This window comes from Ovis canadensis, chromosome 12 (genome assembly GCF_042477335.2).
Source record: "Ovis canadensis isolate MfBH-ARS-UI-01 breed Bighorn chromosome 12, ARS-UI_OviCan_v2, whole genome shotgun sequence".
NCBI lineage: Eukaryota > Metazoa > Chordata > Mammalia > Artiodactyla > Bovidae > Ovis > Ovis canadensis.
The window spans coordinates 34,052,621-34,069,200 of record NC_091256.1 but is presented as its reverse complement, the minus strand read 5'-3'; positions in this window follow the sequence as shown (position 1 = coordinate 34,069,200).

The window sequence follows — 16,580 nt, the reverse complement described above, 5'->3', positions numbered from 1 at the left end:
AGATGCCATGATCTTAGTTTTTTTGAATGTTGAATTTTAAGCCAGCTTTTTCACTCTCCTCTTTCACTTTCGTCAAGAGACTCTTTAGTTCCTCTTTACTTTCTGCCATAAGAGTGGTGTCATCTGCATATCTGAGGGTGATTGATATTTCTCCCAGCAATCTCGATTCCAACTTGTGGTTTATCCAGCCTGGCATTTCTCATGGTATACTCTGCATTCTAAAGGAGATCAGTCCTGGGTGTTCTTTGGAAGGAATGATGCTAAAGCTGAAACTCCAGTACTTTGGCCACCTCATGCATAGAGCTGACTCATTGGAAAAGACTCTGATGCTGGGAAGGATTGGGGGCAGGAGGAGAAGGGGATGACAGAGGATGAGATGGCTGGATGGCATCACCGACTGATGGACGTGAGTTTGAGTGAACTCTGGGAGTTGGTGATGGACAGGGAGGCCTGGCATGCTGCAATTCATGGGGTCGCAAAGAGTCGGACACAACTGAGCGACTGAACGGAACTGAACTGAAGCAGGGTGACAATATATAGCCTTGATGTACTCCTTTCCCGATTTGGAACCAGTCTGTTGTTCCATGTCCAGTTCTAACTGTTGCTTCTTGACCTGCATAAAGGTTTTGCAGGAGTCAGGTAAGGTGGTCTGGTATTCCCATCTCTAAGAATTTTCCACTGTTTGTTGTGATCCACACAGTCAAAAGCTTTAGTGTTGTTAATGGGGACTCAGCAGTAACTTGAAGATAGCGCTCACTAGAGAAGATGATGGAGTGCTGTTTTCCAGGACACCCACCGTCCAGCAGGAAGTCTTAGTGGCTTTGACACCATTGGCCCCTGCCCCTTATAACGAACTCTTCGCACTGTCCTGCTTTTCCTCTTCTCCCTACTGGCCACTCCTACTCAGTCTCCTTTCTTGGTTTCTCTTTGTCTCCCTTTCCATGATTGTCAGTATTCACCATGATTCTGTCCTAGGTTCTCGCTAGGTGGTCTAATCCACAAATAATGACTTCATTGATGGGTCTTTTACCTAGAATTCCAATATCTGTGTCTAGTTTAGAATAATCAAACTCTAGATTTCTACACCCAAAATCCTACTTTGATGTTTCACAGGTGTCTCTGAATTTTCATGTGTAAAAATTCTTAATTCTTCCCAGTGTGTACTGCTGCTGCTACTAAGTCGCATCAGTCATGACTGACTCTTTGTGACCCCATAGACAGCAGCCCACCAGGCTCCCCCGTCCCTGGGATTCTCCAGGCAAGAGTATTGGAGTCGGTTGCCATGCCTCTCTCCAGGGGATCTTCCCAACCCAGGGATCGAACTCAGGTCTCCTGCACTACAGGCAGATTCTTGCCTACTCCTCTTTATTTTACAAATGCCCAAGTCGATCCTGATAACTGGCCATGTTTGGCAATTACCTCTTTCTAAGAATAGAGTTCTCTATCTAAAAACAGTGAACTAAACCTAATTTTAAAAAAAATCTAAATGCAATGTGAGAATAACTCTGAAGGGATTTTCTGTAGGCTCCTATATAAAAACTTGAGTTATCCAGGTGGCATATTTGGAAGTCTGCATCCTCTCTTCACTCCCATTGCTTCTATATTAACTCACACACTCATACCCCTTTATTTCTTCCTTGAATCACTTCAGTGTCTTCCTGACTAGTCTCCTTTCTACACTTATTCCTCTCCAACCCATCTATCGCTGGCCCCATGTTGACTTTAAAAAATAAAGTAAAATCCATTAATATCACTCACTTCCTCAGAAATCTTGTATTGCTTGCTATTGCCTTTAGGATAAAATGCAAGTGAAGTATAATGACATGAATCCCTCTTTTTTGGCATGCAGCGTGTGGGATTTTAGTTTTCTGACCAGGGATCAAACCAGGCACCTGCTGCATTGGAAGCATGAAGTCTTAACCATGGGGCCACCAGGGAAATCCTGACATATGAGCCTCTTGATGTGACAGCTTCTTCCTTCTCTGGGTTCACCTCTGATTACCAGCTTAACACTGCAGCCAGGCTCAACCATTTAAAGTTCCCCCATGTTTTCTCTCACCTTGGCCTCTATTCCATCATTCATTTAGTCGACAAATATTTTTTGAGGGACTTCCCTGGTGGTCCAGTGGTTAAGACTCTGCTCTTCCAAATGCAGGCAGCAGATTTGATCACCTGCTGTATGTTAGGCATAGCTCTCGGTATTGAACACTTCAACAGCGGATGTAAGTCTGTTTGTTGAGTCATGGTCTTGTAAAGCAATGACAGAGAGAATATTATACATAATATGATACAGATAAGAAGGAAATGAAATTATTTTAGATTGTGGAAAGTGGCTAAACAGGAAACCAAGGAGGAAGAAGAGCTGGGAAGCAGCTGGGGCCAGGAAGGGGGGCCAGGAAGAAGATACCCTCTAGATAGAGCGGGGATGTCTTCTCTGAGGTGTGATGTCTGAGGTGTGATGTCTTTGTTATACTAAAGAGGTTAACAATATCAAGAGCTGGGTTTACTAATGCAAATAATTGTCTCTGAGGAGAGAAAGAAAAAAACAAAAACGTAAAGAAAGCCAGAGTAGGCTGAAGTAAGGTGAACGAAAGGAAGAGTGTTAACAGTGAGGTTGGTGAGGTGGGCAGGGGCCACGTCATTAAAAGCAAAAAAAAAAAAAAAGGTTTTTTTTGGGGGGGGGAGGTGGGCATGTGGGAATTCCCTGGCAGTTCAGTTGGTTCGGACCCCAGTTAGTTACAATACTGTGGAGGGCCTGGATTCAATCCCCGGTTAGGAAACTAAAATTCTGCAAGCCAAATGGCACTGCCAAAAAACAAATAAAAGCTCTTTTTTTAAAAAAAATTGTAAGGGTTGAAGTGAAATGAGAGTGATTACTAGAAGGTACAGATATTTCAAGTTTAGAAGATAATAGTATTGAAATACTCCTTTACCTTATCTTAAAGATTTCGTCCAAAGGGAATTTTAATGGGGAAAAAAGTAGATTTCTCATGTGTGTGGAGAGAGATTGATGGACATTCTACTTCAGCTATTAAATTCTTAGTGATGACTATGATATTGGAAAGGGAAATGAAGCAAAGAGAACCCATCATATCTAGCAATCAATTTACTGGAACCACTTTGTGAACTTTTCCCAAAAGTACGACAGCCTAACAGCATCTAAAGAGAAGAAGCATCTGCCAAAGAACATGATGCTGTTGGTTTTATTAATGCTCGATAAAGAGAAGGGTGATCACAATAGCAACTTTCATAAATTGGTAATGATGCTGGAACACTTTCCATGCCAATGGTAGCTGCAGCCTTTACGTCCTTCTCAGTCACCTCCAGATAGAACTCGTGCAGGATTTTAGATACCATGGTGCCTGAGGAGTTGGTGTCCTACTGACTGAAGGGGTCCACCATCCCCAAGTCTCCCAAAAAGGCCTTGAGGCCCCAGTTCTTTTCCAGTTTCAACTGAGGTTAAGTACAAATCCAGATCACTCTTTTCCATATTCTGTGAGCTTGGCCCAGGCTATTACTTTCTCAGTGGTGAGTTTATCCTCAAGCTTCTGCAGACAATTTACTCCATTTGGCAGCAGCAAAGTCACTCTTGGCTCAGCACGATCAATGAAGCTTGGATCAGCAAAATGATGCTTGCTTTGTATGGTATTTCCGGGATCTTGGCTTGCACATCGTTTAAGAAGGTGAAATTAAAGGACTTGCTTTGTTTTATCCTCTGCATGGATTTGCTCACATCCTTGTTCAGCTAAGATTCTCCCCCTTCTGTGTTTTCTTTATCAAGGTCCTGGTTGTGCTGCCCTTTAAAATAACTATGTCCCACCAGAGCCAGGTTGGCAGAGTGAAGCCTTAGAAAATGATATTTTTTCATTTGTTTGTTTTCCACCCAGGAATTAATCTTATTACTTTCTTCTACAGTATTTGCAACAGCAGATTCCATGCTGACTAGGTAAAATTTCTTAACAGTATCCAAGTACTCCTGAAGAAATTGACACATCATTTCTCTATAGAGCCTGTTGGTGATGTTCAGTTCAACATGAACTGGGTTTCTTTAATTTGTGGGTTTCTTTAATTGAGTCAGAGGCTTTTGGAAAACGGAGATGCACATTTCCTGGCTTTTTGGCATGATCTATTGTAGCTCTAAGTCTTGTGTTCATTAAAGTACTTCATTTTGGATGCAGTGTTTTCTGAAGCCTCTACACAGAGCTGGCCTCAGGCTGATGAAATACTGATGATGAAAAGAAAGCATTGCCCTCTTTTGACTTTTTGAATTTATGAAACAGATCAAATGCAAATTGGGCATTTGCTTCACTGAGTCATGTGCTATCATTTTCAAACTGAAGACCTATTATACTTGTAATTTTTTAATCTATATTTTCTTCATCTCAAGTTTTCTTTCCCATGAATTATTGAACTGCAGAATTTTTACCTATAAGTATTTTAAAATAAAATATTCCTTTTAAACTTGAAAACAATATGTATTCACTAAGGATATTTTCGCAGTCTACATAAGCTTTCTAGTAGCACTTTCACAGCAGTTGTGAAGAAAAACAAGTTATCCATAATCACCATTTTCTTTTTTAGTATCTGCTAAATCTGGTACATATAAATGACAACTTTTGTAGACAACTTTTATAATTATGGTTTTCTCTGCACTGCCTTCTATAAGAGGCACAGCTAGAGGAGAGGACTGCTGTTGATGCCAAAAATCTTGACTCTCTGTGCACCAACGCTGAAAAGAAATATGGAGACAGAATTTTGGAGAAATGAGAAAAATGGATTCTATCTTTGCCTGGCAGGGGGGAATACACAGCAGGCAAGTGCCTCAAGAACTGTGCCCCCTTCTCTGGGGAATAGGGGGATGTTTTATATGTCAATGAAAGTCTTGCTTTTTTTTTTTTTTTCTTTTGCAAAGTTTCAAAATGGCCACAGCAGGCATCAGTCAAGTCAGTAATTGGATCTGGTGTCACGAAGTTATCAGACCTGACCATCTTTCTGAAATTGCAGAATGCTCCCAGAGAGTATAGGGGGAGAAGAAAACCAGGTGCAGAGTACAATTCATATGGAGTCGGAAAGTAATCAGCTTTGTTTAGCCTTGTGAAGAGTGAATCCAGCCACAAGTGTTTGTCAGTAGCAACAGCTAAAGAATAGCCAGGATTACTTAACTCTTTCAGGCCTGTTTATTTTGTTTCCCCAGCCTGTTCATTGTTTCCTTACTTTCTTTGTGTATCAGAAAATCAAAGTCTCATTTTCCTTTAAGAAAAGTTTCACCTTTATTTTTGCTGCAATACTCTGCAACACAATCAGGTGCATGATTTTAAAAATCTGTATACAGTAAGACGGTGAAGAATTTTAAAACTTTTGTTGACTTAAAAAAATGTACAGTGTGAGAGTTGCTAGTGAAGTTTTATCTGGGGCAAAATGAAGACTGCAGCTCAGAAGACAGCGCCACAGATAGCTCCGAGAAACTGCTCCAAAGAGGCAGGAGGGAAGGTCAGTATACACGTGATTTTGGTGAAGGAACAGTACATGTAGTCGAGCACACATCTTTTGTAGAAGGTTACTGCTAGTTACAAGGAACAGTCATCACCAGGACGGATATTAGTGCTTTTCTAGAGATGAGATACAAGAATTGGGTTCATAGAATCGGCTTCTGAAAATATCTAACTATCTGAAGACCTGTCCTGCACGCTTTTCCCAGAGCACAAAATGCCTCGTTTCTGCACTCCACCCTGAACTCCTACCAGGGGGTGTTGAAGGTCAGCAGCTGCACATAATTTAATCCCTGTAGCGGTAGATGGCAAGTGCCCACGGCAAGTACCAATTTGTAGTTTACACTTCGTAACAGCTAGTCTGCAAAGATTGCCCATTTATTAATTTCCGAGAACTGCTGTCAGACATGACCACACACCAGGTGGCTTAAAGCAACTGAAATTTATTCTCTCACAGTTCTGGAGGTCATTAGTCAAAAATCAAGGTGTTGGCAGAGTTGGTTCCTTTTGAAAGTTCTGAAGGAGACCATCCCATACCTCTCTTTCACTCCTGGACATTTCAGTAATCCTTGGCATCCCTTAGCTTGCAGCTGCATCACTCTGCTGTTTGTATCTGTCTTTCCCTCCATGAGTCATCTCCTTCTCCTTTCTAGGATGATGTCCTCATGAGATTCTTAACTTTATCACACACGAAAAGCCTCTATTTTCCAACAGTCACATTTACAGGTACTGGAAACTTGGACATATCCTTTCCAGGGAGCACAAGTCCACCCACTACAGTCCCCTGTGAACCACACCTCCTGGCAGTCATGCTTTTTGTATAGTCAGCCCTCTCTTTGGCATCTGTGAGGGCCCTGTGACTCGTTGGTCACCAGTCTAGTGCCACAGAAGTGATGCTGTGTGACTCCCGAAGAAGACTTGCAGTCTTCACCTTGGTCATTAAAAAAAATATATTTATTCTTATGTTTGGCTGTGCTGGGTCTCCATTGCTGAAAGTCTTTTCTCTAGTTGGGTAAGCATGGGCTTCTCACTGGGGTGAGTTCTCTTATTGCAGCATGGGCTCTAGGGCACATGCGCTTCAGTAGTTCTGGCTCCCAGGCTCTAGAGCACAGGCTGAATAGTTGTGGCACGCGGGCTTAGTTGTGGAATCTTCCCGGATCAGGGAGCAAACCCGTGTCCCCTGCATTGGCAGGTGGATTCTTTTCCATTGAGCTAACAAAAAGGTCCCATCTTGGTCTTTTTGAACCTCTACTCCTGGGGCAGCTAGCCACTACTTATAAAGTCTTTTCTGCCCTGCCTGAGGTATAGCATGGAAAGGATCTGAGAAAATGTGGAGAGTAAGCAGAGCTTAGGCTTCCAGACTTCCCATTCCAAGTACCAAGTAAGAGTTTATATTGTAATTTCACAGATGGCGCTAGGGGTAAAGAGCCTGTCTGCCAATACAGGAGACCTAAGAGACATGGGTTCCATCCCTGGGTCAGAAAGATCCCCTGCAGGATCCCACTCCAGTATTTTTGCCTGGAGAATCCCATGTACAGAGGGACAGGCCACAGTCCATAGGGTTGCAGAGTCAGACACAACTGAAGCAACTTAGCACATCTGCCAACAATCTCCAGTTAAATAGCACCAAATGACCCTACCCAAATTCCTAACCCACAACAATAGGCGATATAATAAAACAGTGGTATTGCTTTAAGCCACTAAATATTATGGTGGTTTGTTAATAGCAAGAGATAAACAGAAAAACGTACTTTGAATTTCTCTTTTTTTTCTATTGAAAATAAATAAATCACATATTAAAATAAGGAGATCAATAAGTTACATAAATTTAATTATAAAGAACCGGCTTCTAAATAAAGCATCAAGAATCCTGTTAGGTTAGGAACTAGTTTAAATTATTCCTCTTCCAGTTCTTACAAAACCATATATGCAGTTTACATTTAACTCATGTTTTTAGTTTGCAGGTCTTCATGTCTGTTATTAGGTGGGTTACTGAGCAAGCATGGTGTATTATAGATTGCTTTACACACATTCATCCACTCATTCATTCATTTCAAACTTAAAAAAATGTTAAATAAACAATGTATCAGTTTCTATAGTATGTGTTGAAACATTTTATGGTCCCCTCTCTATAAGACAGTTTGAGAATGTCTCTGTATTTAATTCTGGTCTATTAGCACAGCTGTGGCACCCCATTTCGGTACTCTTGCCTGGAAAATTCCAGGACGAAGGAGCCTGGAAGGCTGCAGTCCATGGGGTCGCTGAAGGTCGGACACGACTGAGCAACTTCACTTTCACTTTTCACTTTCATGCATTGGAGAAGGAAATGGCAACCCCACTCCAGTGTTCTTCCCTGGAGAATCCCAGGGATGGGGGAGCCTAGTGGGCTGCCGTCTATGGGGTCGCACAGAGTTGGACACAACTGAAGTGACGCAGCAGCACCAGTAGCAGCACAGCTATGTTTTCTTCATCATACAGTAAATATTTTTCCTCTTGGCTTTGATTCTAACTTTTTAGATCATCCCAGGTGGTATCAGTGCTAAAGAACCCCCCTGCCAATGCAGGCCACATAAGAGGCTCAGGTTCGATCCCTGGGTTTGGGAAGGCCCCCCTGGAGGAGAGCAAGGCAACCGACTCTGGTATTCTTTCCTGGAAAATTCCTTGCACTGAGGAGCCCGATGGGATACAGTCCACGGGGCTGCAGTCAGACATGACTTAGCAACTGAATACACACGTAGCTTCTCTCTTGGTGTCACCTTTTACATTCTTATTGTCTGTTTTCCTCAATTAAAATGATGTTTTCATCCTGTTTCTCAATGAGCAATTGAAGGATTTACTCCTCAGAACAAGATGAGGCAATTAAGTAAATAGTTCAGTTCAGTTCAGTTCATTTCAGTCGCTCAGTCGTGTCTGACTCTTTGCGACCCCAAGAGTTGCAGCACGCCAGTCCTGGTGGGCTGCCATCTATGGGGTCACACAGAGTCAGACATGACTGAAGTGACTTAGCAGCAGCAGCAGCAGCAGCAGCAGCAGCAGCAGCAGCAGGCCTCCGTGTTAATCACCAATTCTCGGAGTTCACTCAAACTCACGTCCATCGAGTCAGTGATGCCATCCGCCATCTCATCCTCTGTTGTCCCCTTCTCCTGCCCCCAATCCCTCCCAGCATCAGGGTCTTTTCCAATGAGTCAGCTGTTTGCATGAAGTGGCCAGAGTACTGGTGTTTCAGCTTTAGCATCATTCCTTCCAAAGAACATCCAGGACTGATCTCCTTTAGAATGGACTGGTTGGATCTCCTTGGAGGCCAAGGGACTCTCAAGAGTCTTCTCCAACACCACAGTTCAAAAGCATCAATTCTTCAGTGCTCAGCTTTCTTCACAGTCCAACTCTCACATCCATACATGACCACTGTAAAAACCATAGCCTTGTCTAGACAGACATTTGTTGGCAAAGTAATGTCTCTGCTTTTGAATATGCTATCTAGGTTGGTCATAACTTTCCTTCCAAGGAGTAAGCATCTTTTAATTTCATGGCTGCACTCACCATCTGCAGTGATTTTGGAGCCCCAAAAAATAAAGTCTGACACTGTTTCCCCATCTATTTGCCATGAAGTGATGGGACCAGATGCCATGATCTTCGTTTTCTAAATGTTGAGCTTTAAGCCAACTTTTTCACTCTCCACTTTCACTTTCATCAAGAGGCTTTTTAGTTCCTCTTCACTTTCTGCCATAAGGGTGGTGTCATCTGCATATCTGAGGTGATTGATATTTCTCCCAGCAATCTTGATTCCAGCTTGTGCTTCTTCCAGCCCAGTGTTTCTCATGATGTACTCTGCATATAAGTTCAATAAGCAGGGTGACAATATACAGCCTTGACGTACTCCTTTTCCTATTTGGAATCAGTCTGTTGTTCCATGTCCAGTTCTAACTGTTGCTTCCTGACCTGCATATAGGTTTCTCAAGAGGCAGGTCAGGTGGTCTGTTATTCCCATCTCTTTCAGAATTTTCCAGTTTATTGTGATCCACACAGTCAAAGGCTTTGGCATAGTCAATAAAGCAGAAATAGATGTTTTTTTCTGGAACTCTCTTGCTTTTTCGATGATCCAGCGGATGTTGGCAATTTGATCTCTGGTTCCTCTGCCTTTTCTAAAACCAGCTTGAACATCTGGAAGTTCACGGTTCACGTATTGCTAAAGCCTGGCTTGGGGAATTTTGAGCATTACTTTAAATAAGTATGCTTTAAACTTGGTTGAGATCCCAGGTGACCTTGTTTTCCATTTTGCAGGTCTCTCATAGATCTGGTTTCCTGATAGCACTCAAACTAGTTGGTCATGAAGCAAGCTCACATTTCTGTACTTGCCCCCAAATGGAATAAATAAAACCAATTCTAGTTTGTTGGTGAATTTTAATAGGCAAACATATGCAAGGTTTTGTTCTTAAGTCCTTTCTAGGCAGTGCTTTCCACAAGGACAGCTCTTTAGCTCCAGGCCCAGAGCTCTTGCCTCATCCTCTTTGCTCAGCAAAAGCCAAACAGTAAAAAGAAACATTCAATATTTAATATATTCTTTGTTCTAAGAAGAAGAATTAACACATAGTTGCAAGAACACCTAAATTTTGTAAGATAACAGATGCAAATTTATTTTCCTTGTTTCCCAATTTGTAATTGTATTTTTCCAAGTAAATTCTGTATCACTCCCACTCCCTGGGCAATCAATGATTTTGCATCCTCTTTCCCATACCAATTATGATAGAGTGGGAGGGACCCCCAGTATGTGCCAGGCACTGTGGGGAATCCAAGGATGTCTAAGATAAGGTTTCAGCAAACAAGAACATAGAGAGCTAGAATTGTGCCGCAAAGAAATCAATTCAACAAAGAGAGGCAGAAAGGCAGAGTGTGGTATGCATATAATCACCTGGAGAACTTGATAAAATGAGATTAGGGATCTCATCCTCAGAGAGTCTAATAGGAAGGTAGGGTGAGGGAAATGGTCCTATTCTGATGCAGGTGTCTTAGCTTCTGGAGGCTGGCCACAAGTAAGATGTAGCCATCTGGTGATGGGTTGGGACAGGCACAGATGACGCCTTACTATATAGCTTACTATATAGCTATAGTAAGCACTCGAGGCTCATATTTAATGTAAGCAGCACTCCTTAGTGAAAACAGAGATGTCTTTAGGAGGCTGAGATGTATTTTTGTAATCAGTTCTTGGCCCCTTGAGCTATAATACCAGCCCCTGGAGTATGCTTGCAGGGCACTTGCCAGCACACACGTCACGAAGTTTAAGAGGACAGATGACCTCTGAAAAGCATGCTTGCACAGCCCAGGCAAATAGAGCCAAGACAAATCGGGGCAATGCCTTTAAACAATGCCTTTTTATAAATAAATCCTTCATTTTTCAAGTTCGAAGGTAATTCTTGAAAATACACTCTTCTTTTGAAAACACTGAGGAAACATCATAAAAACCCTCCCCCATCTCCCATGTAACCATGGCTGTTGGTGTACATGCTTCCAGGACTTTTTTGGTGTCTATATACAGTGCCCCGGACAGTATGATCTCAGGTGGCCTCGGCTGCAGCGGCCTGAAGCAGAGTTTCTGGTTCCCAGCTAGAGACCGAGGTTGGGTCGTGCAGTGAGAGCTGCCAAATCCTAGCCACTAGACCAGTGGTCAGGCCCTGGCCCTTCAGCTCTGCAGAAATGAATTCCCACAAAGACAGAAAGTAGGGAAATAAAGTGTTTATTAGGAGGTAAAGAGAACAGTACATATGGAGAGACACACAGGTGGACTCAGACAGTTGCACCTTCGTGGCAGTTTAAATCACTTTTGTGGGGCATTTCTTCCAGGCTTCCTTTGGCCAATCATCTTGCTTTACCTGGTTCTGAGTCTATTTGGTTTATCTTGGGATCCTCCCATCTGTGCATGTGTATCTCTCAGCCAAAATTGATCTCTCAATCTCTTCCAGCAAAGAGGCCTATGGGTAGCTTGACATCACTCCCATTTTGACCTCCAAGCTTCCCAGTCAGCAGTCTCCTTGACTTCAAGAATAAGAAATGTATAGTCTCTTATCTTTTATCTGAGCAGGGCCCAGCCTCCTCTCTTGATTGAACTGCTATGGATATTTTGGAGTTTCTGTCATAGGGAACGAACTCCAACTGTTCACCCTGGTGGGGGGCCCATCACTCTCCTGCCTCAAATCCTCCCTGAGAGATGTACACCCCAAGAAAACTTTATTGGGAAGATGAAGGGCGAAGGTCTGTCTTCTGTAGCTTCTTCAGGCTGGCAAGGGGCTTGTAGACCCTACCTAGCTGGGGTCACACAGCTCTTACCCTATCTCATTAAAGGGGCCTCAAGGTGGCTTCTGTTGTGATTGTGGCAGGATCTGCCTTGGGAAGTGGCTGGAGTCCCTGCATCACCATTGTCCTGTGATGCCCTAGAGAAAACAAACTAAGTAATTAGCGAAGTAGGGGCTAATGATCAGTAAGACTGTTAAAATCAGAGGCTCAAGCACGGTTAGGAATAAGGTCAGCATATGGGCCACACTGATTTATATTTTTCCTAGTGCCCTGCTGTCTTCTCTACTGTTGCAAATCTGCAACTAAGACGTTTCAGTCCAAGAAGCAGGCCTGGGACCAACAGGTTGAGGCCTTCCTTCTTGAGAATAGAGAAATACTAAACGTTTAACATAAATCAGTATGGCTGAAACCATGAAGAAGGTTATAAGAAAATGGAAACATCCAATCAGAAAGTTTTTCATACCTTGCGGGATCCAGGAGAACAAGTTAGAGAACCAGCTTTCAAATTCCCCACCCATACTGAATAGTGAGGATTGGTGGTCAACTGTCTGTTGAAGCCAGGTGGCCTGCTGTTGCGTTTTCTTAATGTCGGTCTATACCTGGGAAGAGGTGTTCATGTATGTGCAACAAGAAATGTTGGCAACTGTCATACCCCTCCTTGTTTTGCCAACAGATAAACCAGGGCCAGACGGTTGTCAAATACCACGTTGGCCAGTGAATCTAGAGACTTCTGTAAATTAGTAAGAGAGTTAGTGGTATTTTTAGCTATGGTGGTTAAGAGTAAAAGATAAGTTTTGAAGAACATGTTGATGGCCGGCTACCCCCCACCATGGTAACAAGGTGTATGCAAAGAAATAGGCATCTCCATCTAGGATGCCACCAGGTAAACCTAGAGTTAATCGGGTAAACGGGTTTAGTAAACTTAAATTCATTTAAAGAGTGAATTGAGAAAGGAGTAACCAAAGTTGCCAGCATATACTGTGTGGACATGGAGTTACTGTGCAGGCAATTAGTGGCCCATGGTTTCTTATCTACCTGGCATACCAAAATGTATCCTGGTGGGGTACAATAGACTAACAAGTTTAAGGGTTTAAGAGCTAGCCATCCAAATCTATTGTTACAGAAATGTTCTGCAACCATATACCCAACGCCTTCCATCCATGTTTGTCCTGGTATCTGTTCCCTTAATGCGGATCCTTTTTCCTTCCAACTTTTCTCTTATTAGGACAAGCAGCTTCAGGCCTAAGGTGAATTCTTACAGGCTGGGCATTTATGGCCATTCTAGGGATTTCTTTGTCCCCACACTGCTGGACCCACTTTCTGTACAATATCGCTGGGAATAGGACCTTGCTCTTCTGCCTGGTCTGTCTTAGTCAGTCAAGGGAAAGTATTGCAGCCTCCTTACTGGAGTATGGCCCTGATAGAGCTCAGAAGATCTCTTTCCAGTAGTGGGGTGGGACACTCAGGCACAACTAAAGAGGCACATGAAATCAACTGCTGCTCACATTGACAAGTGAGAGGCCCAGTAAAATAATGGCTGTGAGGCTTTCTATTGATACCAGTTACAGTACAGCTTTTGGAAAAGGGAGGTCCAGTGTGAGAAATTAAGACAGACTAAGTGGCTCCCATGTCATGTCAACTAAGAAACTGATTTTCTTACCTGCCATGTCAAGGACTACCCGGGGCGCCTTGATGGAGATAGACCTCTTGTTAGGGGGAACCATCAGAAGCTACAATCTCTGGACCACCTTAGTCATCCAGCATGGCCACTTCAGGAGTGGGAGTCCCTCTCCCCCTTTGGGACTGAGGGCAGTCCCTCTTCCAATGACCTGCTTGTTTGTAGGCTAGACATGGCCTGGGGGAGGGAAGCGGGGTTCTTTCTGGCAATCTCGGGCCCAGTGGCCAGTTGACTTGCATTTGTAGCATTCCTCCTTGTTGGTCTTACCTCCAGACGGACAGTTGGACTTTTTTGGACCCCTTGGGTTGTCCTGAGGTCGCAAGACGCGGCCGACAGCAATGGTTATCAGTTGTGCATGAGCCCTGGAGTGTCTTTTCTTCAGCTTTCCCTCTGAAGCTTGGTCTTGATTATTAAATACTCCAAGGGCCACATCCAGGGGTTGAGGCATGGAAGTCTGTGGGTCAAATTCTAACTTTTGAAGTTTCCACATATTAATAGTATCAGGGGAGGGCTGGCTGATAAAAAGTGTTGTCCCAGCAGGGACTGACCTTTGGAAGTAGAGGGATCAACTTCCTAAAAGCCTCCACAAGCTGCCTGTGATAGAGGGAGCTGGATTTTCTTTTTTTTCCTGGGTCACTCCTTTAACCTTCTCACAGTTAAATGACATTTTGATATACTTTATCATCTCTTTTAATACATGTTAGATCATGAGCTTCCTGGCTTCTGTCCCTGTCCAAGAAGTATAATTCTGAGGAATTATGTTTGGGACTGCATCTCCACCCAGAGCGTATTCAGGTTGGTCTCCGGCAAGTTACTCAGCAAGCCTCTGGGCTGCTGTCCAGATTCTGTTTTTTCTCAGAAGTACAGTAAGTATTAGGTTGGCCAAAATGTTCACTCAGGTTTTTCCATAACATCTTATGGAAAAACCCCAATGGACATTTTGGCCAACCCGACAGGACTCCTTGGACATCCTACCAAGTTAAGTCATAACCAGAATTAGAGCATGACTCTTCATGAAATCCTACTTGGGTCTTCAGAAAATCATTTGTTTGCTTTGGTCTAAGTTGGTTATAAAAGGGTACTCTGAATGTCCCACCATTTGCTACTTCCCTAAGAGGGTGCAACTTCCCTGATCCTGGGTGATAGGAAGCTCCACTGGCGAGAGGACAGAGGGACTAGTCTCTCCTTCCTGGGGTAACTGAGGGGATGAAGGGACATGGGGAGGTAGAGTTTGGGTTCGGTCAGATGGATCTGGAAAAGGAGGGATACTGTCAGGAGCAGGGGGAGCTCCAGGTATCCCCCTCAGAGATGGGAGAGCTTTGAAGGGGATCATCTAAAATGATGTTGTTTTTTTTTTCCTGGTTCCCCAGGTTTTGAATTACAAGAGCCACATAGGGTGGAATTTTGGTAATGGACCATGAAAGCCTGACTAGAGGGACCCTCAGTCCACTTTCCCATCCAGTGGCAATAAATATGCAATTGCAGAATGGCATTATAGAGACCCGCCTTCAGGTTGTTTTTTTCCATTCCCCAACTTATATGAAGGCCAGGCACTGTTACAGTAGAACTTAAGTTTTCCCTTTCCTAGACTTTCTGTTAACCTGCAACCGAGAAAGCTCCAGGAAATGGAATTTGTTGTTCCAGAAACATTTGCTAGGAGACTTTGACCTGAAGGAATTCAGGGTGCCCCCCCAAATTCCTTCCTAACCTGATGGAGTTTCCAAACCTCTACCGTCCTATAGGCTTCTGAACACCTCTGGTTTCCCTGAGTACCTTTAGAAGGTGTCTTCCCCAGGTGGCCAGGGGAGGACATTTGAACCACTGCTGACTGGCTGCTAGCACTTTCCTTAGGAGGGATCCCTCGTCTGTACAGTTTATGTCCTATGATAAGTCTTCTTACGCTGGGGTGTGTTCCTCGTGACTGAGCATCTACCAAATTTATAATTCTGGCTTCTGGGTAGCGGCCAGCCTGATAAGCTGTCTGTAGCAGTGTGTATGCTGCCAAGGTCTGGAGTGAAGGGGGTCCATCAGTTGCAAAATAGAACCCTTGAAGAAACTGGAGTCGGGCACTATGGAAGATGGCACAGGGTTGAAGGCTCAAGGGCCGGGAGGCAGAGAAATTCTCACAGTAAATTTCTGGGCATTGAGTGAGGTGAGACACTAGACAGCAGAAAAACCCAAAATCCTTTGCCCTTTCGTCCTGGCAGGTGTAAAAGAACTGGGCTTCAGCTGATGACTTGGTTTCACAGGCAGCATTGGGTTTGGCAGTGGCGGGGACGCAGTTTAGGAATAATATCCAGGAAATCCTTCCCTAAAAGGTTGCCAAGAGATGAAGTGAGAAAGAGACCCTGTTGTGCAAGTAAGGTGGGAAGGAAAAGCCTGGTGGAAGGTTCCATACTGGACAAGGACAGAGGGAGAGTGGGTGAGAAAGACCCCTTGAGCTCCTGCACGTTTGGAAATCACATTTCCACCATGTCCCAAAGGACAGAGTCAACTGTCACCCAAGTGTTATTTGAATCTGCACGGCTTGGGGGACCCCTCTGCCATCCTCAGTGTTGAGTAGACAAAAATTATGCCCTGTGGGTCTTGAAAGTGAAACGGAGAGTGAGAAAAAGAAAGCAGGAGCGAAAGTCAGTGGCCTCAAGCCACAGCTGGGTGAAGCCCAAGGTTTACCTTGAATTCCTGGGTTTCAGCACCAAATGTGATCTTGGGTGGCTTTGACCTGCCACGGCTTGAAGTGGGGCTTCCTTTCCCCGCCAGAGATTGAGATCGGGTCTCCGCGGTGAGAGTACTGAATCTTAGCCACTAGACCAATGGTCAGTGACAAGGCCCTGGCCCTTCAGCTCTGCAGAAATGAATTCCCATGAAGACAGAAAGTAAGGAAACAAAGAACACGTTTATTAGCAGGAAAAGCATACAGTTCGAGTGGATACACGGGTGGACTCAGAGAGTTGCACCCGCTTGGTAGTTTGAAGCATTCTTGTGGAGCATTTCTTCCGGGTTTCTTGGGCTAATCATTTCCATTTGTCTGGTGCTGAGCCTGTGTTCGGTTTAACTTAGAATCCTCCCACGTGTGCAAGTGCATCTCTCAGCCAAGATGGATTCCAGTGAAGAGGCCTACGGGT